Consider the following 22231-nt stretch of genomic DNA (forward strand, 5'->3'; position numbering starts at 1 on the left):
GAGATCATGACCTGGGCCGAAGTCGGACGCTCAACCAACTGAGCCACCCAGGCACCCCCAGCTCTAGCCTTTTTAAAAAATTTTTATTTTTTTTTTAAGCAATCTCTACACCCAACATGGGGCTTGAATTCACAACGCCAAGATCAAAAAGTCCCGTGCTCTACCTGCTGAGACAGCAAGGCACCCCTATCCAGCTTTAGCCTTAATTTTGCCTTCTACCTTAGACATTTATACTCAAACCTTCTCTAGCTCCCTTTCTAACTTGCTTTGGCCTTTAATGAAGAAAATTGATCCCTTCTGCTGAGGTCCCTATGGCCCAAAGTTTCCACCTCAACACTGTCTCCACCTCAGTTTCTCTGCCACAGCCAACCTCTTTTTCTAGTTTGACTTCCATTTCTCCAACCCTCACATATGCCAAGCCCCAGTTGCAGAGGTAGGCACTAGATTATGGTTATACGGTGTTTGAGCTATGGTTGGCGCATTTCCTGATGCAAAGCCACATGAAATATACTATGGAGGAACAGAAATAAAAGCCTTGCCCAGAAGCCAGACTTCAGAGACTGAAGTGGACATACAGCTGAGGTGAGAGAATACACTGCCCCAGAAATCCAGAGAAATAGCTGCTCAATGGTTTCCAGTTGCTATGTGGCCTGACTATACTTCCCGCATTGAATTCCTTGGAAGTTCCTTGAATTCTCATAATGAAACTCTTTCCATAAGCCACCTTGAAGTGGTTTCTGTTTCTTGCAAACAAATCACATAGACTGTGGCTCTTACAGTCCCCAAAAGGGCCTTATTCTGTCAAGTGTACAATTCCCACTGGGAGAGAACATTAGCAAGTGTTCGGGAGTTAAGCCGGGTATCTGTTATGTACACCTCCAAGCTGCTCCAGTAATACCTTCTACAGATTTGAGCCTAGGATTCCGAAATAGAGAAGAAATCCTTCCCCGGTCTTTTCTCAGGGTAGGTTCCTAAATTCCTAGAGTACCCTCTTTTGAGAAGACAGGGGAAGCATTTAACTCTTCTGTCTTAGTTTGGGTGATTCTTCCCCAAAGCAGAGCCTTGGACAAGGACTTGAGTTCAGGTAGTTCAATTGGAAGATGACTGAGGCAGGGATGAGGAGGAAGCAGAGAGTGTCACAGGACAGGAGGAAAAAGTAAGTGGCTCATTAGTCACCTAAGTTACCACCAAGTGACTGGGGCTCGACTCCACTGGAAACTTTCTGAAAACCCGTGCAGTATGTTCCTTGGAATCCACCTGCTCTGCCCACCATTGGTAGAGGTTTGTCCCCAGGGTGTTGATTCCCCTGTACTTTAGGGCTGTTTTGTGCAAGGGATAAAGCAACTCTTGTGGCTTCAGAAAAACCTCAGAGGCAGAATAGCTGGGGGTTCCAAGGGCACGCAGTGTGGGATACTGGCAGTGAGCGCGAGAACTGCTCAACTTCGGCTGAAATCAGAGCTGGGCCAAGGAGATGTACCCAAACCATCTTCTACAGTCTCTCCTTGGGGAGAAAGGTTTTATACTAGTATCATTAGACACGACTGTGGGTCCCCAGAAGCAGGAACCTTAGAGGTAAATATGGCTATCGCCTGTGACGGAACTGCTATCTGCCAACCAAAAATCCACACTCTCTTCTTCCTGGGTATTCTGCTGACCCATATTTCCCAGCCTCCCTTGCAGTTAGGTGTAGCCACCTGACCTGAGTTCCAACCAATGGAATGTGAGCAGAAGTAAGGTGCACCACCACCAGGCTGGCCCATAAACATCCTCCCGTGCATACTTGTCCATGTTCTTTTCCCTTCTGTTGGCTTGCTCTTGATTCTCAGGTGACCTTCGAAACCAGGTGCTGAAGATAGCAGAGCCTCTGCCAGCTGGGTCCCTGAATAACTGTGTGTAACACAGCATCTCTTTCTTCCCCTCCTCCCATTCTTCTGGGCCGCCTCACTTACCTGGAACTGCCTTGCTCTGAGAGAGAGAATAACCTCCCATGGTGTTGGGGCCATCATGCATTTGGGGATCAACTTATTACAGCAGCTAGCTTACCCTCACTAGTATATATACCACAACACCTTACCATTCCCCAGGCACAGGAATGATTCTTCAGGTGTCTCTGAACTACACTATTTATGAAAGATTTAAACGTTTAGGAAGATGATTATAAAACTGATACACACACATACAAAAATTAAATGACTCCTGTCTCCCTTCTTGCCCCATTTCTAGCCCCACTTGGTTAGATAACCATTTTTAACTATTCATTCCTCTATTTTCCTGATTGTTACCTCTAAATAATACCCTATGTCTGGTTTTACCAATGTTAAATATTTAGTGGCATCCCACTATGAAAGATGAGTAGTTATCAAAGTCGTTTCTTTAACTTAGGAAAGTGAAAGTGTTCTAGGCAGAAGAAATAATGTGGTGGAGGGACCTCACACCTGCTTTGATTATAGGAAAGACAAGCAGCATGGTGATGTGGGACAAGCACAAACTTTGAACTCAAATTTGTGTAGAATTTAGCTTCTACTACCTATTTGCAAGATTAGGGGGTTGTCAAATGAAATGATGCATCTACAGGTGTTTTGCTCTGGGTTCATCTCTAGAAATATTTTCACATACCACCACACTCTATGGTAGGTGGCAATTGATGTTAGTGTCAAATCTTAAGAACAAAGTGTTCTGGAGGGTAACCTGTACGGAGTGCCTTGGACATCTATTACTACAATCAGATCTTTAGGTTACTGAATAAACAATTCCACTCAAGTCAGCACATCTTGCTCCGGCCAAAAGAGGGCAGTAAGAGACACAGAGTGCATTTGCCTTTAGAGCGAGGAGTCTTGCTTAGCAACCACGCCAAAGTAGTATTTCAATTGTTGTCAGCCTATCAATGTTGGCCTGAGCCTGGAAGTGTATAAAATCATCCTTCTCAAATGATAGATCCATAAGAATTTACCTAAAAAAAAAAAAATCCACTGTATTGCTTGAAACATTTATATAATAAATTTACATTTACATCAAAAATAATGAAATAACAGGGGTGCCTGGGTGGCTCACTGGATTGAGCATCTAACCTCAGCTCTGGTCATGAGCTCATGGTTCGTGAGTTGGGCTCGTGCTGTCAGTGCAGAGCTCACTTTGGATTTTCTGTCTCCCTTTCTCTCTGCCCCTCCCCTGCTCATTCTCTCTCTCTCTCTCTCTCTCTCTCTCTCTCTCTCTCTCAAGAATAAATAAAAAAATAAAAACATTAAAAAATTAAAAAATAAAATAACATAGTAATAAACATCATCATAATAATATAATAGTATTACATATTCATTTATAAATAATCAACCTACATGTTTAGATACTTTGTTCAACCATTAGGTATCAGCCATAAGAAGGTTATGGTCCTGTTGCTACAGTGTTCTTATATGAAGAAAATAGCTTACTTTTTGTTCTCTGTACTGTGTCCAAACTGATTCTTTTTTTTTTTTTTTAATGTTTTATTTTATTTTTTTAAGAGACAGAGAGGAACAGAGCATGAGCAGGGGAGGGGCAGAGAGAGAGGGAGACACAAAATCGGAAGCAGGCTCCAGGCTCTGAGCTGTCAGCACAGAGCCCGACACGGGGCTTGAACTCATGAACTGCGAGATCATGACCTGAGCCGAAGTCAGTCGCTCAACCGACTGGGCCACCGAGGTGCCCCCAAAGTGATTCTTATGCTGATTTATGTTACTTAACAAATCACATCTAAAATCTACCACAGAGTTTTCTTCTTCAGCAAAACTCTTCTCCTCCAGTCTGTTTAAATGTTCCCACTATGGAATTTCATAGATTGGAAAAGTAACAAACTCCTAACTGACTATTCAGTAATGGGAATTCTCAGGAATCCTTAAATTACATAAATAAATCACGGAGGGAGTTTGCCTTAGACCGGATGAGCTACGGTGGTTGGAAAGACACATGTCAGATTTTCAGACTTGGAAAAATAAGTCACTTTTTCCATTGCTACTTGATCTTAGAATTTAGATACATTTTGATTAACTGCAAGTTCAAGTGGGAGGGTAACATGGGGGGGAGCGGGTGTAAGCGCAGAAGGAAGAGGGGATTATTCTTCAGCATCATTCTTGAATTTCTTTGTCAGAAGGAAGCCTGCCGGGATGGTAGTTGGGAGCCTCATCTTATTAAATAGGCATCAGTTGCCAGAACAATAAAACATATGACACACAAATGAATTTAATATTTAAAATGAAAATAAATTTTAATGTATGTTTAAACATCTCTATACAATAATAAAAACTAATGTTTATCAGAAATTTTCTTAACGTACGCAATTCATTCTCAATTTTTCCGCACGTATTGCTAGACTCTTCCTTGAGAATCTTCACTGACCCAATGGGTTTGCATATTTAAGTAGAAAAGGAAAACACCATCCTTCCAAATATTCAGAGTTTATTTGGTATACGTGTTAGAAAAGAAAAGTTGCCTTTTTCAGGTAAAACTCATCAGGAGGTGGTGTTTTGACGTGGTAACAGACAGGGGTCTGTGTTAGACAGGCTGGTCTCTTGCTTCAACTCTAGTACTAATTTGACCATAGGCAAATTATTCAGCCTCTCTTTGCCTTAGCTTCCTTATCTGAAAAATAACAATAACAGCAAAATGCCCAACTCATGGGGTTATTGTACTTGGAATATGATAGGCACTCTGTAAAATCTAAAGTGTGTGTGTGTGTGTGTGTGTGTGTGTGTGTGTGTGAAAAATTATTTTTGAGCAAATGACTAATAAATGTTACCCGCTATCATCACTATCTTGGGCCATAGCTTCAGCAAATATCAGTTATGTCAGTAAAAAAACAGTTATTTCATTTGTTCTTTACTACCTGCTTTGGGTAATTTTGAAGGGTCTACATCCCGATGCTTATTATTCTTGCTCTAGCAAGAATTTTACAGCATCTGTCATAATTATGGTCTTCAATAAGGACAATCAGTATAGACTGGAGGCCAGGACCAGAATGTAAGTAGATTCACTGTTAAGCCTGCAAGTCTGAACATGGGAACAAGGACAGGGGACAAGACTGAATTTGGGACATCAGCTTCCATGGGAGAAAGAGGTAAAAGGGTTGGGAGGGGAGACAGAAATACGGAAATACCATTAGACAATTGTTTGTGCTGAATCCAGAATCCTGGGTATCTAGGGCTCAAGATAGGTAATCAGTGGGACTTAAATCACCAATACCTGGAAGGTCTTTGTATATACAGTTGGCTTTCAAGATAGTCGTCAGCTGATATTAATGCCTAAGTCATGAGGACACTGGGATTTAGAGGCAAGAAATCCAGACTCTGCAGAGAATGAGGTATCAGAAGAAATTTGGTTTGGGGGAAGCTGGCGAAAGGAGAAACTGTAAAGAAACATGGGAAGATACGAGGATTATTTCAAGCGAATGAGTTAAGATCACTCCTGGGTATATGGGCCAATTTGAGTCACTTGGTATCAGTGTGTCAGCACCATTCTAGTGGCCCAATTTCACATAATTGCAAGGGAGAAAAGTGCCTGTTGGACAGTGGGGCCATATGTTTACTGTCTTCTTGGAACTGGAGCTATTCATGGGCTTCCAAGGTGACTCCAAAGGTACAGATACCAGAGCTCTTTGGGTCATCTGGCCAACCCCTCTGGTTGAGTAGGAAGGGTTGGGGGGTATGGTGCTGAGATGCCCCAAATAGAAGTGGAGACCAGGATCCACACAAATCCTGGTCTAGTCTTGGATTCCATGCACTGAATGGAGACGGGAAAATTTTGAGGAAAGTGCTACAAAGAAGAAGCACCAGGGCCCTGCTTGCCCAGGTGCAAAAGTCGTACTTAACTTAGGTCAGAGTAGAGTCAACAGCACCCATATATTAACTTCCTTACTTGGAGTTACTGTTTGGGTATGGGATTGGTCTAGAGAAGGGATGACCCTAGTTATAGCTGTTAATCACATGTAGCTATGATAACTTAGACCCGTGGTTCTCTATGCTGGCTACACAGTGAAATCAACTGAGAAACTTTAAAATAGAACAACAACAACACACACACACACACACACACACACACACAAAATGGTGTGCTTGGGCTCTCAGACCAATTAAATCAGAATCTAAGGGGTGATAGACTGATATCATGATTTTTTTTTTAAAGATTTTTTTTTAACGTTTATTTAATTTTTTTGAGACAGAGAGAGACAGAGCATGAATGGGGGAGGGTCAGAGAGAGAGGGAGACACAGAGTCCGAAGCAGGCTCCAGGCTCTGAGCTGTCAGCACAGAGCCCGACGCGGGGCTGGAAATCACGGAGTGCGAGATCATGACCTGAGCCGAAGTTGGACGCTCAACTGACTGAGCCACCCAGGCACCCCTGATATCATGATTTTTAAAAAAAGTCTCCCCAGATGGTTCAATGTACAGCTAGAACCGAGAACCACTGCTCTAGATGTTCCTCACCCATCATTCATTTCTCTGTGATGGCATTCTTTGCTGCCACTTGATTCCTGGGAATCCACTTGGTAGTTTCTGAGCACAGATAACTGTGCTCTCCAGCCAAATCTGGATTATCTACAATTGGGGAAAGTTCACCTACTCTTTACTTCTATCAGTCACAGATGTTGTACAGCTTAGCTCACCTCTTCCTAAAACTCTGGCTTCAGTCTGGTGCTCTCTCTGCAGCCTGATGTTTCTGATTTGCATTCACTCTATTGTATACCTTAGTTCAGTCAATATTGGGCTGTAATCCTTAGCATTCTTGGAATCAAACAATGAGTTGTTTGACTTTGAGACCCTTCAATCATACACTTTTGTTAAAAATACTCTGTGAGCTCTTCTTATTTTTTAACCAAAAAGTAAATAAAAAGTAATTGGTTTAGAGATTTTGGAGATGCCTTAGAATATCATAAACCAGAATGAAAACCAATGCTATAAAAATATCTGTAAGACAGCCTATTCTCCACTGTCCAGCCCACTGCTCCCTTGTGGTGTATTCAATAAACTTCTATCTCCCTTAAAAAATAAAAATTAAAAAAAAAATATCCTGTCCCTTTAAGATAACAAGGAAACCCCTAACAGAAGACTTACTATCAGCCCTTTCTTTGTTTTTTTTTTTTTTTAATTTTTTTTTTAACGTTTTATTTATTTTTGAGACAGAGAGAGACAGAGCATGAACGGGGGAGGGGCAGAGAGAGAGGGAGACACAGAATCGGAAGCAGGCTCCAGGCTCTGAGCCATCAGCCCAGAGCCCGACGTGGGGCTCGAACTCACGGACCGTGAGATCGTGACCTGAGCTGAAGTCAGACGCTTAACCGACTGAGCCACCCAGGCGCCCCAACTATCAGCCCTTTCTAAAAGCTTATCTATGCAGTTAGGCAAATGTCCCAAAAATTTGGAGGTATTTTCCTCCCTATGACAAGGAAAGTCTACTATAACAAAAAGCCCTGACTTAATTTTCTTTCTTTCTTTTTTTTCTTTCTTTCTTTCTTTCTTTCTTTCTTTCTTTCTTTCTTTCTTTCTTTTCTTTCTGTCTTTTTTTCTGTCTTTTTTTTCTTTCTTTCTCTTTCTCTCTCTCTCTCTCTCTTTCATTCTCTTTCTTTCTTTTTCTTTCCTCTCCTCCCCTCCCCTCCCCTCCCTTCCCCTCCAGTTCCCTTCCCTTCCTTTTTGTTTCTTTGTTTCTTTCTTCCTGTCATTTAAGTCCTTAGGTGGCTTCAAGGTGCTCCTGCTGAAGGAAAATAGATGGAACAAGCAAGGTACCAGAATACTTTTTAGCCCCACAGCTCTGATTTTTATTAGGAACAGAAACAAACTGCAGTTGCTACTTAATTAGGAGAAACTACTTTATTGTACAAAATCCTTCCTCAGCAAAGTATCCATCTACCAGTTTTCTAAGTTCTCTCATAAAGATGCTAGCCTGGGAAGCCAACAGCATTTATGTGTGGCCTTCCTGTGATATTTTAAAAGTCACCCAGAAAAGCTGACAACATCTTAATACTAATTTTTACGTATGAAATACATTTATATCCTTTATGTCCTTAAAATCTGACACCAACCCGGTGAGGGGCAAGGCATGTGTGTCTAGTCCCATTTCTTTTTTCTGTTTTACAACTGAAGGACTAAGATTCAGATGGCTTATGTGGCCCTGTGGAAAACACACAATGAGTTATATATATATGATTTATTATATATAAGGAATTGGCTCATGTGGTTATGGAGACTGAGAAGTCCAAAGATTGGTCAACAAGCTGAAGACCCAGGAGAACGGATGGTACCATTCCAGTCAGAATCCCAAGGCCTGAGAACCAAGAGGCTAATGGTACAAGTTTCCTCCCATGCCTGAGCCCACAGTCAGTAGACGATCAACATCCCAAACTGAAGACAGTCAGGAAGAGAATAAATTCTCTCTGAATCCATCTTCTGTTCTGTTCAGGCCTTCAATAGATTGGATGAGACCCACCCACACTGGGGAGGGCAAGTTGCGTTACTCATTCTACCAATTCAAATATTCATTCAGAAACACCCTCCAAACCGTCCTCCCATATAACATTTAACCAAATATCTGGGCAGCCCATGGCCCTGTCAAGTTGACACAGTCAATTAACCTTTACAAGTATCCACTTAATTGTGTGTACCTTTCAGTACTAGACATTCCTGGAATTGCCCCCTTCTTGTGTCACTGCCTAGAGGTCAGAAACTCAACTTGTCCTTTTGGATCCCACGTGAACTGGCTGCGGTGGACAAGTCATTTCACCTCTATGATCTTCACATTTCTCAACTGTAAAATTACAGGGGTCAGATTGAATTTGTAGGACACTTATGGCTTGCAAGCAGTGTTTCTGTGATTCTATAGCTGAATTCTAAGACTTTAAAACCAGTTTGACTTCTGTTTCATTCAAAGCTGTGTTCTAGGGTCCAACAAAAGTATGAATATTACAGGTACTTACTCATCAAGTAAAATCAACATGAAGGTGATAATGCTGTATCTGTAAACCAAAATATGAGAGTCTATTATGTGGTTAGCTTTATACTGAGTACCATGGAAGATAAAATTTGTAATACCGTCCTAGCACCAAGGAACTTACCATCTGTTGGTGAAAAGGTTAGCACCCAAGATATCCTGATGTGACTTAGGGGTGCCTGGGTGGCTCAGTTGGTTAAGCCTCTTACTCTTGATTTCAGCTTAGGTCATGATCTCAGGGTCTTAAGATGGAGCCCTGTATTGGGCTCTGCGCTGATAACCCAGATAATCTCTGCTTGGGATTCTCTCTCTCCCTCTCTGCCTGCCCCTTCCCCTCTTCTCTCTCCTCTCTCAAAGTAAATAAATAAACATGACAAAATATTAAAGAAAAAAAAAAAGAAATCCTGATGTGACTTAGAGTGAACTAATAACTACAGGAACAATTACCAAAGAGAGTGGGAAGCCAGTGAGTCAGGCTTTCCCTAAAGAAGGAATTAGGGCTTGGGCTGGGTTTAAAAAACAAAATAAACAAAAAATGGGAACAATTTGGATAAACAGAGGCGAATGAAGAGAACTTTTCAGGCCTGGAAAAACCCAGGCAAGCATAGGAAGGATCATTTGCATAACAGTGAATGGACCAGGAAGATATATTTAGATAGCAAACTGCCAACAGAAAAAGGCAACATGAAAATTGTATGTAAGGAAGGTATCATCTGACACCAATGGGAGGATGGATTGAAGGGTTCTCAAAAACCAGCTACCTTTTACTGAGTGCCTACTACATGCCAGCCTCTGTGATAGAATTTTATATATGTTATCTGGAATGGTTGCAACAGTCTACAAAGTAGGCTTTCTTATCTCTCATTTTACAGATAAGGAAATTCAAGGTCAAAGAGGTCAAGAAACAGTCCAATCCAGTTGATACGCTCAGTAAAAATTCCAACCCAGTTTGGGCTGATTCCTTAATAACCCCTTATTCCACATCTCACACTGCCCCTCACCAAACCAGAAGCTGCTACCAGCTTCAACAAATCGACCAAAATTTGACTAGTTGGTGGATTTTGCCATTGTGGTCACTAGTTATGGAACAACTGATTACCGAGCCTGGCGGTGATCTGGTTTAGTTGCTATGAATGTTTAACTCAGTCAGCCACTTGGTGGTCGGCCCTGAGGATAGATTGTGATCCAGTGTGTGGCAAGCAATGTGACAGAGGGCAGAGAAGGCACTCAGACTGGTAAGTGCCCTCCTATTGACTCCCAGAGGCAAACTGCAGAGGCAGGCCCTGCAAAGAGCTGCTGTAACCATAAACCAGAGAGTCGCTCTTTATCTGTGCCTAATGTGGAAACATCAGTAATCACACGCCAGTCATTTCAGTAACACCTGCACGTTCCTGGGCTCCTGGCCTTTGAACACACATTAAAAACCAAATCTGAATCCAGACATTGAAGCTATTTACATGAAATGCTCTGCAAGCATACAGAAGATCAGAGGGAGAGCCCTAAGTAAAAGTTATGGTTTATGGATCCCTGCGTGTCTTTTGTTAGTTTCCTGAAGAAATCAGAAGAAAGATGGTAGTATGTTTGATGGGGGAGGCAGGATCCTAGTTCTGTACAAAAATACCTATTAAATTATATCATAAAGACAAATCTTTGTATCAATCTTAGTTCCAAAAAACCTGTCTTTTCTTTTTTTAAAAATAGAGATTCAGTACCCTGTGTCCTACATCATTGATGCAGCTCAACCCAGACATAAACAGTCTGATTACATCACTGCCGCACATCCAGCTAGCTTCTCTACTGAGACCAAAGTGTTAATTGCAGTTGCGAATTAATCATTATTCTAACTGAGCCAGAGTCTTATTTTCCTCTCGAAGCTTGTCATCATTAAGCTTGCTTGAATTGGTTAATGCACCATCGATGCAAATTATCATTCCACAATACTGAACATGCACAATTCTTTTATTCACTGTATCACGTGGAATTTTATAGGTGGAAAAGTCATAATTAACCACGTATTCTAATATTCTGCTTCCACTCCTTTGAACATGTATGTTACATCTTCCTGAGTTTGGGATTTTTACCGGATCTCCTTTTCTTTTACACTGAAATCTAAAATGAAAGCCACGATGGTTTTGGTCTTTTCAGAAAGTGACCTGTTTCAGAAAAGAATATCAATAAATACTTCGTTTGAGTGCTTTTCAAATGTAATATCTCTTTTCTGCTTTTATGTACATTAACAAAGTTTTTATGACATTCTCATCATGATAAAAATAATTTAACAAAACTGGTCATTAGTCTATCAAGATGAGCAAGTATAATTTCCCTATTTTCTAGAAGTTTCCATAGCTGGAACTAAAGGTTTTTAATGAAAGTGTCTCATCAAGAATAGCTAGAGGAGAGTTGATCCCTTATTTTGGGAACCAGTGGGACACGGTAGGGGTCTAACCAGGAGAAGGTCTAGCATAGATTTTGTGTAGAATCCCTCACTGGGGTGGATCAGACACTGGACTGACCTGGTCACACCTACTGACAGTAGAGGTCCTAACTGGCAAGCTTGGATGTTCTATGGGTTCTAGTCTGGACCAGGGCTTGGAAAGGTGAGAACCAAGGTACAGAGATATGGGAAGCAGTCTGATGCTTAGCAGGTGTCCACTTTTTCAAAGAGGTAAAATCCAAAAAGAGTCAGAAATCCAGGCATGTGTCAGCAACTAGATGATTTATCAATGAGCCACCAACTTGGGATTCAAGGAACAGACCTTATCCTTGGGAAGAGCTGTCTCAAAGCTGGGCTCCAGGACTGGGAGGGGATGGAGTACTGGCAGAGTATTCTAGAACCTCTGCCTGGTACACTTGGAGAACTCTCTACCCATTATCGTACTCGTCCCCACTGGGAATACTAGTTTAATGTCTTCCCCATAAGCTCTATGAGGGGAGAGACTCAGCCTGTACTGTTCACCCCAGTATCCAGTGCTTGTCTTGTGCTGGTCACCACCTCAGGCTAGGTTATCATCAGTTCTTACCCAGATCACGGCAGTAGCCTCCACACAAGTCTCTGCACTTCTACTCTTTCATTGTCCAATATAATCTTCACACAGCACCCAGTGGGTTTTTCAAAATGCGGATTCGATTTTGCTGTCAGCCTACTCATAACCCTTCAGTGATTCCCCATTGCCCTCAGGATAGAGGCCAAATCCCAAGCATGGTCTCCAAGCCAAGCCAGCTGCCCTGGCTTCTTTCAGTTCTTCATGTCACACTCTTTGCCACCTCCTCCCCAAGTGCCCTTTCATCTAGTTAATTCCTTCTCATCTTTCATCTCTCTGTCTAACCATCATTTCCTTGGGAAATCCTTCCTTGAAGCCCGGGTTGCCCTGGTATTCACTCCAATAGCCCTGCTCTTTCACAGCACTTCCCCGGGCTTGTTACTCATTCACCTGTATCATCTTTTAATTCATGTCTGTTCTTTCAATTTGACTTGTAAATTGCACGAGTGCAGGGAATGTACCCATTTCACTCAGTCCAGGACACAATAGGAGCCCTAAGTATATGTTGCATTAGCTCATGAATACTTTAGGTACTAAGTTCAGTAATGAGAACTGGAGCCAGGAGAGGACTGAGGAGTGGAGGGCCTTGGGGAAGATGGAATTAGAGCAGCTTCACACAAAGCCACCGAGAGGTGATCTAGATGGGCGTAAGCACCTCCTGGCTCAGCTCGAGGAGCCTCATTTAACTCTCCCAGCGATGCTGAACTTAGGTACTGATGAATAAATTATACCTTCCCAAGATCACATAGTTGATCTAGGGGAGACCCAGGACTCCAACCAGCTCTAAGTTCAGGTGTCCCCTTTCACACCAAAGAGCTACTTTTCTCTTATGTAAGAACAGTCAGGCAGCAGATAAATAATTACTAAGTCTGCCTGGGACTTCTATCTTGCTTCTGCCTGGCTCATTCTCAGTAACAGCAGCATCTGCGTTACTCATTTATTCCTCAGCCGCGTCCAGCTTGGGGCCGGATGATGATGGATATTACCTAGAGGTTTGTGAACATCTGCATCCCAGGCTTTGCTGGTAGTGATTGTCTTCTGCTGATTCCTGTGGGCTCTGTCATGGCAGGAATGCTGATGGAACTACTCAGGAAGCCAGATGGGAGCTTGGTCATACGGCAAGGACGCTGGAGCCAGACAAAGTGGCAGAGCAGACAACAAGCAGGGTGGAATATGGATGCTCCTGTCTCGGGAAAGGATTGGCTAGCAGCAAAGAAGCAGGCTCAGAAAGAAATGTCAGAGGCAGTCTGTGCAGCGGAGGGTCAAGTGACATCCTGCACGCTGGGTAGAACACGACATCAGTCACGTTCCCACACAGGCTGGGGACTCCAGGAGAAGAAAGACACACTCTATCTTGTCACTTGCTTCAGTATGAAAGCTTTTTGTGAGCGGAAATCTGTGGTATTAAGGGGAGCACTCTTCCGCCTGTGTGGACTGTATTCCACTAAAGATATGTTAAGGATTGGAAACATATTGCCTACCCACTCCTTGTACAGTTGTGTTCCTATTGATTAAAGGGCTTGCCGTCGGTATCCTTTGTGGTTTGCTTCATTGATTCACAACCTTGATTTCAAATCACTTTGTAAAAATAGAATTCACACTTACTAAGAAAATCTTTCTTTTTGGAAACAATTTTTCTCCAGCCTGTTGGAAATTGTAAAATCCTGTTTCTGCTTCAATTCCACTGCACTGAAAATGCAGTTTACATGATGAAGTTCTCAGAATATGACACCTCTTATTATCCTTTCAAAATTTACCTAGAATTCTCATTTCTAGCCATTTTCACAAAAGTGGGTTTCTATACTTTGGTCCCTTTTCAAACAATTGTAAAAGCTTTATTTCATTGCTAATTTCTTCTTTTATTTACAAGGTTTTATCCCAAATGACCCCACTCAAACAGATGTCTTAAACAAAAAGGTAAATGGCTATAGGAAGATAAGGACAAACTGTCCCTTAACTTACAGACTGTGGGATGTTCTTCATGTGTCCTTGGCAATCTCTAGCGAGTTCTGTTTTTATATCTAGGTAGGCAATACCTGCAGCCATGCGTGAATGTGTTTAGAATCAACCTTTGGAAAGTTAAACCTCTGACTATTTTAAATAATAAATCAATCATGTGTCTGAATCATTTTAGAAATGAGGGTTACCTAAAACACTTGCTTTTCCATACAACATTTTTGGAAGCTATTATAGACTTAAGATATTCTTTAAATAAGGCATTATATTTATTATTCATCTCAAGCCCTCTCTCCCCTTAGTTGTGCACATTCTTGAAACAGGGAATGTACGAACACAGTATCGGTTCACCACCGATTTGGGGGTTTTATTCATGAAACGAAAGGTTATACTTTCTCACAATCATCTAATTTTTTTGATCTGACAGTTAAGTGTCATAGAATCTCGGGGTTCACAAGGTCCTTCTGGAATTTGTCTGGACAGCATAGGTGCCCTTAACTCTCAGGAAATTGGATTTGGGCATCATAAAAGGCTCTCAGCCCTGGGGATGGGGGCTCTTCATGTATCCCTCTGAACTTGCTTCCTGTGTCTGTCTTGCAAACCCCAGACTTCTCTTGTTCTCATTCTTGTCTCTAGAATTTGAAGCTTTAGGTCCTTCTTGGCTTCCTAGCAGGCCTCTCGTGAATGTGTATTCCATTCATCTTTGCTTTAGCCAGCTTGAGCCTAATGCCAGACTGTGGCTCCCTTTGGTTCCATTTCTCCCTTCAGGCCAGTCTGACCCACCTTGGGAGAGAAGAGACAAAATTTATTTTCCAGTGTGAAACATACCCATCATCTGATCTGTAAACGTTTTGATACTGTTTTATTCATTCAACAGATATTTATAGAGCAACTACACTCTGCCAGGCTAGTGCTGGAAGCTTGGTAAAGTACATAAAACTATCAGGTCCCTGTCATCACCCCAGTCACTGACTAGTGGGGGAGACGGACATTAATGGAAAAGCCACACAAATACGTACATAAATAATTACAGACCGATAGAACGAATGGTATAGGATGCATTCAAACTGTGTCAGGGTGACTTGATCTATAAAGGAAGGGGGAGGAGGAAAGAGAATGGAATGATTTTTTTAGACACAGTCCTGTTATGCAGCTTAATCCAGCCGCTTTCATTCCTGGCTGCATGTAGAATCTCCTGTGTAGCTTTAATAAATACCTAAACTTAGGCTTCACCCCTCAGAGATTCTTTGTTTTGTTTTGTTTTTTAAGTTTTATTTAAGTAATCTCTACACCCCTCATGGGTCTCAAACTCATGATCCTGAGCTCCAGAGTTGCACATTCCTCTGACTGAACCAGCCAGGTGCTCCTTACCCCCAGATCCTGATATAATTGGCCTGGGCATCAATACTTCCTGCAAAGCTTTCTAGGTGATTCTAAAATGCATTAGGGTTAAGAGCTTACTCTTATGTGGATGGTTTAAATATCGTACCTACACTTTTTCTCTGATGTTCAAATGCAAATCGTCTACATTAAAATAGACCTGAGTAAAAGTTTCAAATAAAGTTGGAAACAATATTTGTCATCCCTTACTCATTTGGAATTTGCCAGTGAATACCTTGCAAGATATGCTTTTGTTACCCTTCAAACGTTTTCTCTCTTGAAAGCAACATGAGCATATTACTAAACATTTGAGGAAGAAGGAAGAAGAGAAGAAAAAGGGAGACACACTCATAAACTCACTATTCTACTGCAAGCACTGTGAGAATTGTGGTGTATTTTCTTCTCCCCCCCCCCCCATATTATCTGTACAGACAATGAATTAAATGATGGCTTAAAACCTGCAAATAGTTTCAGTATAAATTATATTTTATATAATATATATAACATAAATTATGTTTTCTGGACAGAAAAATTACTGAATCCTGTGACTCCCTCCTGTAGCCAGTTCAACATAGATTCCTATCCTCACCTCTTGGTCCAGCATTGCTCCTTGACTTGAAGGAATAAGACTTGGCTTGGCCAAAGTCACAGTGACCTCCTAACTGCCAAGCCCATTGGGCTCATCTCCAGCCCTATTTAACTGCTCTGTGCAGCATTTGGCACAGTAGAACCCTCTTCCCTACTTGAAGCCCCCATCCCTTGACTTGCATAACACCATCTGCCCCACCATTTTTCTCCCTGTTCCCTTCACTGGTCTTCTTTCTGGTCCTAGATGCTGGGGTTCCCCAGGGTTCCATCTCTGCCCCCTTCTTTTCTCACTCTGTCCTTCCTGGGATTTCATCCAAGCTCAAAGCCTCAGTTTACTATTTATGTGCTGATAACTCCCTGGAGGAGGCCTGATATACTGAAACCTCCAATAGGCCAAATGTATGGCAAGAAATAAAATGCAGAAGTCTGTTGCTAAGGTGCAGCAAGAAATTCCTTATATGGAGACAAGCTGGACATTTGAAACTGGGAGAAGCAATCAGATTCTGGAGATATTTTGAAAGTATATGCAATAGAATTTCCTGGTGGATTAGATATGGGATATGAAAGAAAGGAGAGTCAAAGATGACGACAAGCTTTGGGGCCTCGGTGACTGGAGTCATGGAATTGCCGTCATTTGAGATGTGGAGGGCTGTGGATGGAGTGAGCCTGGTGTTGGAGACGGAGTGGAGTGGGAGAGCAGAACAAGACATCTAGTAGACATACAAGTAGGGAAGGAGAAGGCATATGGGTGTACAAGTCCAGAGACGAGGGCCGAGGCCTGGCTGGAGTATACAGGTGGGAGTCATAGGGCAAACAAGGCTGTAAGATCAGATGAGACAACCAAAGGAGAGAGAAGAGACAGACTGAGGCATAGGGCACTATACCAGTCACATGCTGAGAAGAAAAGATGGGGCCAGGAGGTCCCCAAGGACTACCCCAAGCCCTGCCTAAAATAGGACAAAAGACAGCAGACTGAGCCCCACGATTCTGCTTCTCCTGACCTACAGACTCCTCACCCCTAGGGACTCTTGGGACCAGACATTGGCCTAGGGGGCCATTTCCAGTTTACATGTCTGTGTAACCTCAGTGGGTGTATATTCTTTACAGGGTTGGAATAAAGTAGAATAAAACATAGCCTTTGCAGAGCCCCCAGTCATTATTCTCACAAAATCTGGAAACTGGACTGGTTTCTGTGGCCTACCCAGCTCACTCTCAATCTACAGTACCAGTCCAAGCCTCTCATCTGACCACTGCCTACTGACCATATTCATCCAGCGGGCCACGTGCCCCAAATGATGAAAGATCTTCATCTTCCTGCAAAAGCCTCTTCCCAGGTTAGGTGCCTTAACTCGATGGTTGGTACTCTTCTACCCACTCGCTCATGTCAGAAATTTGAGAGTCAACCTTACTGTTCCCTTCTCTCCATACGTGTATGCACTCACAGATGATTCCATCTCGCAAATACCTTTCACATCTGCACTCCTCCCCTCTAATGCCCACTGTCTTGGCTTGATCCAGGCTTCCAGGATCTGTTAAGGCTTAGGGTTATGGCTTAAGTGCGGAGCTGGTAGCTCTCTTTGATTTGAAAAATACAGATAAGGGGCACCTGGGTGGCTCAGTCTGTTAAGTGTCTGACTTGATTTCGGCTCACGTCATGAGCCCAGGGTCGTGGGATTGACACCTGTGTTGGGCTCTGCACTGAGCTTAAGATTGCTTATGATTCTCTCAAGGGCACCTGGGTGGCTCAGTCGGTTGAACATCTGACTTCAGCTCAGGTCATGATCTCGCGGTTCATGAGTTTGAGCCCCAAGTAGGGCTCTGTGCTTACAGCTCAGCCTGGAGCCTGCTTCAGACTCTATGTCTCCCTCTCTGCTCCTCCCTGGCTTGTATTCTGTCTCCCTCTTGAAAATAAATAAGACATTTAAAAAAAATTTAAAAATACTTACCTGGCAGGGGAGATACCATGATCACAAAGGTGGTTTCCCAGGGCAAGCCTTATCCATTGCACTCCAGATGTGGTGACCCCTGCGATTTCCCCAAATGTGGGAAACTCGACAGCATAATTTGTGATAGTGAGGGAAAAAAATTAAAAAAGATTCTCTCTCTCTCTCTCTGCTCCCCTTCCCCACTTGCATTCTCTCTCTCTCTCTCTCTCTCTCTCTCTCAGAAATAAATAAATAAATAAATAAATAAATAAATAAACATTAAAAAAATACAGATAAAACCAAAAAATGAAAAAACCTCAGGCCATTATTAAGGAAATTAACTTGGTTATAAAGATTACAATTATGTTCCTGAAAATGGACAAGATTATTTTAAAAAGTTGCCATTTATTTTTATTACCTGACCTACTACAGATTTATTATTTTTTAATGATAATTATCTTACTTTTCCCAAATAATCAAGAAATTGAACAGTTTTTTTGTTGGCTCATTTTCCTTTTAATAACTGGAAACTTACTATCCACAACTTAAACTATATCAATCATATAGTCTCCAACAACTTTTTTCTTTGAGTTTCCCAAAAGACTGGAGACCAAGGAGCCAAGTTCAGTTATCTTACACTGGAACACAATAAACTGAAAGGTAGAGGTCTATCATGGGGCAGGGTGGTGCATGATGGGGGCCAGCAAAGTAAAGATAGTGTTCTCACAACATGCAAAGTTAGTACCGGTATTTAAACAGCATTAGATGGATTGAAAAGCTCTCCTAAATATCTCTTTTCTATATTTTCTCATATTTCTAAATATAAATTATCATTAGCAAGTAATTATGGTGAATAATAATACTGTCACTTAATTTCCTGCCAGCTAAGGCCTGGCAGAGTTGAAGCAGGCTGAACTCAAGAGCGTGCAATTTTAGAACTGAACAATTAAACTCAGAGAAGATGGGAGTAGAGGGTTACCGTGGCAACCTGATCCCACAACCCTGTGTGTGGCCATATTGTTCCAGTGTCTGAGTCACAGAGGCTGGTTATTATGATTTATAATACGGGCAGTGTTTGGGTACAGATAGAGAGTTTCCCTTGTAGCAAGTTTAGAAAGGACAGGTACTTTGGAATCTGCAGAAGAGGATTATATGATTCTCAGCCAAGTGACACTGAATTAATGAAAATAATTAGTAGTTGTTAATGACAGTGTGTAATTTTAATCTATTCCATGAAAATAATGGAATTATTGGCTTTGTAAAAAGAATTGCTTTGAAATTCAATAATTAAGTATAATTGTATAACTAGTATGACTAATTCATTCAATAATACTGATTAAATCCTAGCATTTGCTAACTCTGCTGTAGGGGCTGGGATTCAGTGAACAAAACAGGGGTGGTAAATAATACACAGTAAATATTTTATGGTATCAATGTGTTAGAATGTGGTAAGGAGTATGAGGACAAAATAAAGCAAGGCAGGGTGATTGGGAATGCTAGGGAGAGTAGGGATACAGTAGATAGTTTTAAATTGGGTTCTCAAGAAGGCCTCATGGAGAAGATGCCATTTGAAGATACTAGAAAAGGTTGGGGTGGAGGGGAGCCATGCAGACATGTGGGGAAGAACATTCCAGGCAGAGTGAATACCAGGGCAAAGGCTCTGAGGTAGAGGCATGCTTGCTATGCTCAAGGAGCAGTAAAACAAAACAAAACAAAACAAAAATACTGGAGTAGAGTGAGTGAGAGGGAGGATAGTAAAAAGTGAGATCAGTAATAACTGGGCAAGATCCTATAGGGCTTGGCAGGTCACTGTAAGTGTTTCGACTTTTATTCAGAAAGAAATAGGCAGCCACTAAAAGATTTTGAGCAGAGGAGTGACATGACCAGTTAGGAGCCAATAACAACTAAGGGGGGGTGGAGAATTATGGTGACCAGGGAGTGAGGAATGAAACTGGGGAGAAGCAATCAGATTTTGGAGACATTTTGAAAGTATATGCAATAGAATTTCCTGGTGGATCAGATATGGGATATGAAAGAAAGGAGCTTGACATCAAAGATGACGTCAAAGATGACGACAAGCTTTGGGGCCTCGGTGACTGGAGTCATGGAATTGCCATCATTTGAGATGTGGAGGGCTGTGGATGGAGTGAGCCTGGTGTTGGAGACGGAGTGGAGTGGGAGAGCAGAACAAGACATCTAGTAGACATACAGGTAGGGAAGGAGAAGGCAGATGGGTGTATAAGTCCAGAGACGAGGGCCGAGGCCTGGCTGGAATACACAGGTGGGAGTCGTAGGGCAAACAAGGCCGTAAGATCAGATGAGACAACCAAGGGAGAGAGAAGAGACAGATGGAGGCATAGGGCACTATACCAGTCACATGCTGAGAAGAAAAGATGGGACCAGCAAAAAGACTAGGGAGGAGCCAGAGAGATAAAAGCAAGAGAGTTCAGAGGCCCAGAAACCAAATGAGGAAAATATTTCCAGGAAGAGGTCATTGGTGCCCTTCACTCATCACAGTGATGGAAGTGAAGCCTGATTGGGGTGGTATGAGAGAATAGCAGTCAAGGAATTAGGGACAACCTGTTGGCAGCTCTTTGGAGGAGTGTTGTTTTGCGATGTTAGCTAGAGGGAAAGTGGGGTCATGAGAAGTTTTTTTTTTTTTTTCCAATTTTTTTTTACTTTTAAATTTTCGATAGGAGATTTAAGATGGATAAAAACATAGCATGTTTTGGGGCACCTGGGTGGCTCAGTCGGTTGAACGTGGGACTTCGGCTGAGGTCATGATCTCACGGTTTGTGAGTTCAAGCCCCGAGTCAGGCTCTGTGCTGACAGCTCAGAGCCTGGAGCGTGCTTCGGATTCTGTCTCATTTTCTCTCTGCCTCTCCCCTGCTCACACTCACACTGTGTCTCTCTCTCTCTCTGTCTCTCCAAAAAAAAAAAAAAAAAACATTAAAAAAAACCATAGCATGCTTTTCTACTATGTGTATGTAAAATTACTGCTTCATATTCCTGATTATTTTATATTGAAATTTATCTTCCAGACACTATAGACCCTTTCCCTAGGACCTTCAGTTAGTTAAGCCTTTGTCTTTCACCTGGGATATGGACACTTTCCTGAATACATTAGTGTTTTTTTATTCAGCCTGGATAACATGGTCAGGGGTGCCTGGGTAGCTCAGTCGGTTTAGCATCCAACTGTGGCTCAGGTCATGATCTCGCTGCCTGTGGGTTTGAGCCCTGGGTTGGGCTCTGTGCTGACAGCTCAGAGACTGGAACCTGCTTCGGATTCTATGTCTCCCTCTCTCTCTCTCTCTCTCTCTCTCTCTCTCTCTCCATCCCTGCTCACACGGTCTCTCTCTCAAAAATAAATAAACATTAAAAAAATTTTTTAAACATGGTCAGTTTTTTTTTTTTACATTTATTTTTGAGAGACAGAGTAAGACAGAGCGTGAGCAGGGGAGGGACAGAGAAAAGGAAACATAGAATCCAAAGCAGGCTCCAGGCTCTGAGCTGTCAGCACAGAGCCTGACGCGGGGCTTGAACTGACAAAACCATGAGATCATGACGCTTAACCGACTGAGCCACCCAGGCACCTCTTGTGGTCAGTTTTTCAACGTGGAATTTCTCTGAACATGGAGTAGGAATGCCCCCAGCCTTTCTGATATGCCCAATGAGTCACTCCAACACGAGTCCATCCGTAATATTCTTAGTCTCTGTTCCTAGTCTCTAGTCCCACAGTGATGCTGAAGGAAGACACAAAAATGCAGGTATGATCTGCCACTCACGCGTCACATCCAGCCCAGCCAGACCCTTGGCACTCTTCCCCATTTCCCGTATCTCTTGTTAGTTACCTATCGAATTGATCCTAGGGACCGTTTTAGTGTAGGCCAAGTGGGGCCATTTGCAGGACGTGTGCTGCCTGGAAGCTCTCCGCTCCTGGCCAAAGGAGAGGGTGGTTGTGAAATCCTGCGTCATCCTGTAGCCCAGTGCAGAGGCAGTGCTCCAAGGCAAGCAAGAGAGGGGTGTGTCTTTTACACAATAGGGGCAGCAGCTGGCATTCGCAGGAAGGCACGGAGAAGCGATGCAAATCTCTTAAAAAATCTGTTCAGTGTGACGATGCTCTTGGAGGGTGAGCTCTGAGAAATAAGAGGCAGAAACTGAGAATCCTATTCTGTGTGCACAAACCCCTGCAGCTGGATTTGGCCATTCAGAAGCTGACAGGGAGAGAGTGAGGCCGGGGGAGGGGGGTGTGGGCGGGTAGACGTGTTCATCCTGGGTATTGAGAGAAAAGGAGCCACACTGCATTGGGACTGAGAAGTTTTCTTTGCTGCCCAGGGACCTCTGGCATAGATTTGAGTTAATCATGCTCCTTGGCTTGCTTGAGATCTTCCTC

At 42.6% G+C, this 22231-nt stretch overlaps 1 non-coding gene and 1 pseudogene across 1 annotated transcript; one reads left to right on the plus strand and one right to left on the minus strand.

Moving 5' to 3' along the window:
- LOC109270270 (mitochondrial import inner membrane translocase subunit TIM14-like) overlaps positions 1-21813 on the minus strand; it is a 35086-nt pseudogene extending 13273 nt beyond the window's left edge.
- On the plus strand, positions 17852-18021 carry LOC128775214 (U1 spliceosomal RNA). The gene has a single exon (XR_008419855.1). It is a non-coding gene; the product is annotated as a U1 spliceosomal RNA (small nuclear RNA).
- Positions 21814-22231: the final 418 nt, after the last annotated feature.

This window comes from Panthera pardus, unplaced genomic scaffold (genome assembly GCF_024362965.1).
Source record: "Panthera pardus isolate Hobbes unplaced genomic scaffold, ASM2436296v1 HiC_scaffold_6, whole genome shotgun sequence".
Taxonomy (NCBI): domain Eukaryota; kingdom Metazoa; phylum Chordata; class Mammalia; order Carnivora; family Felidae; genus Panthera; species Panthera pardus.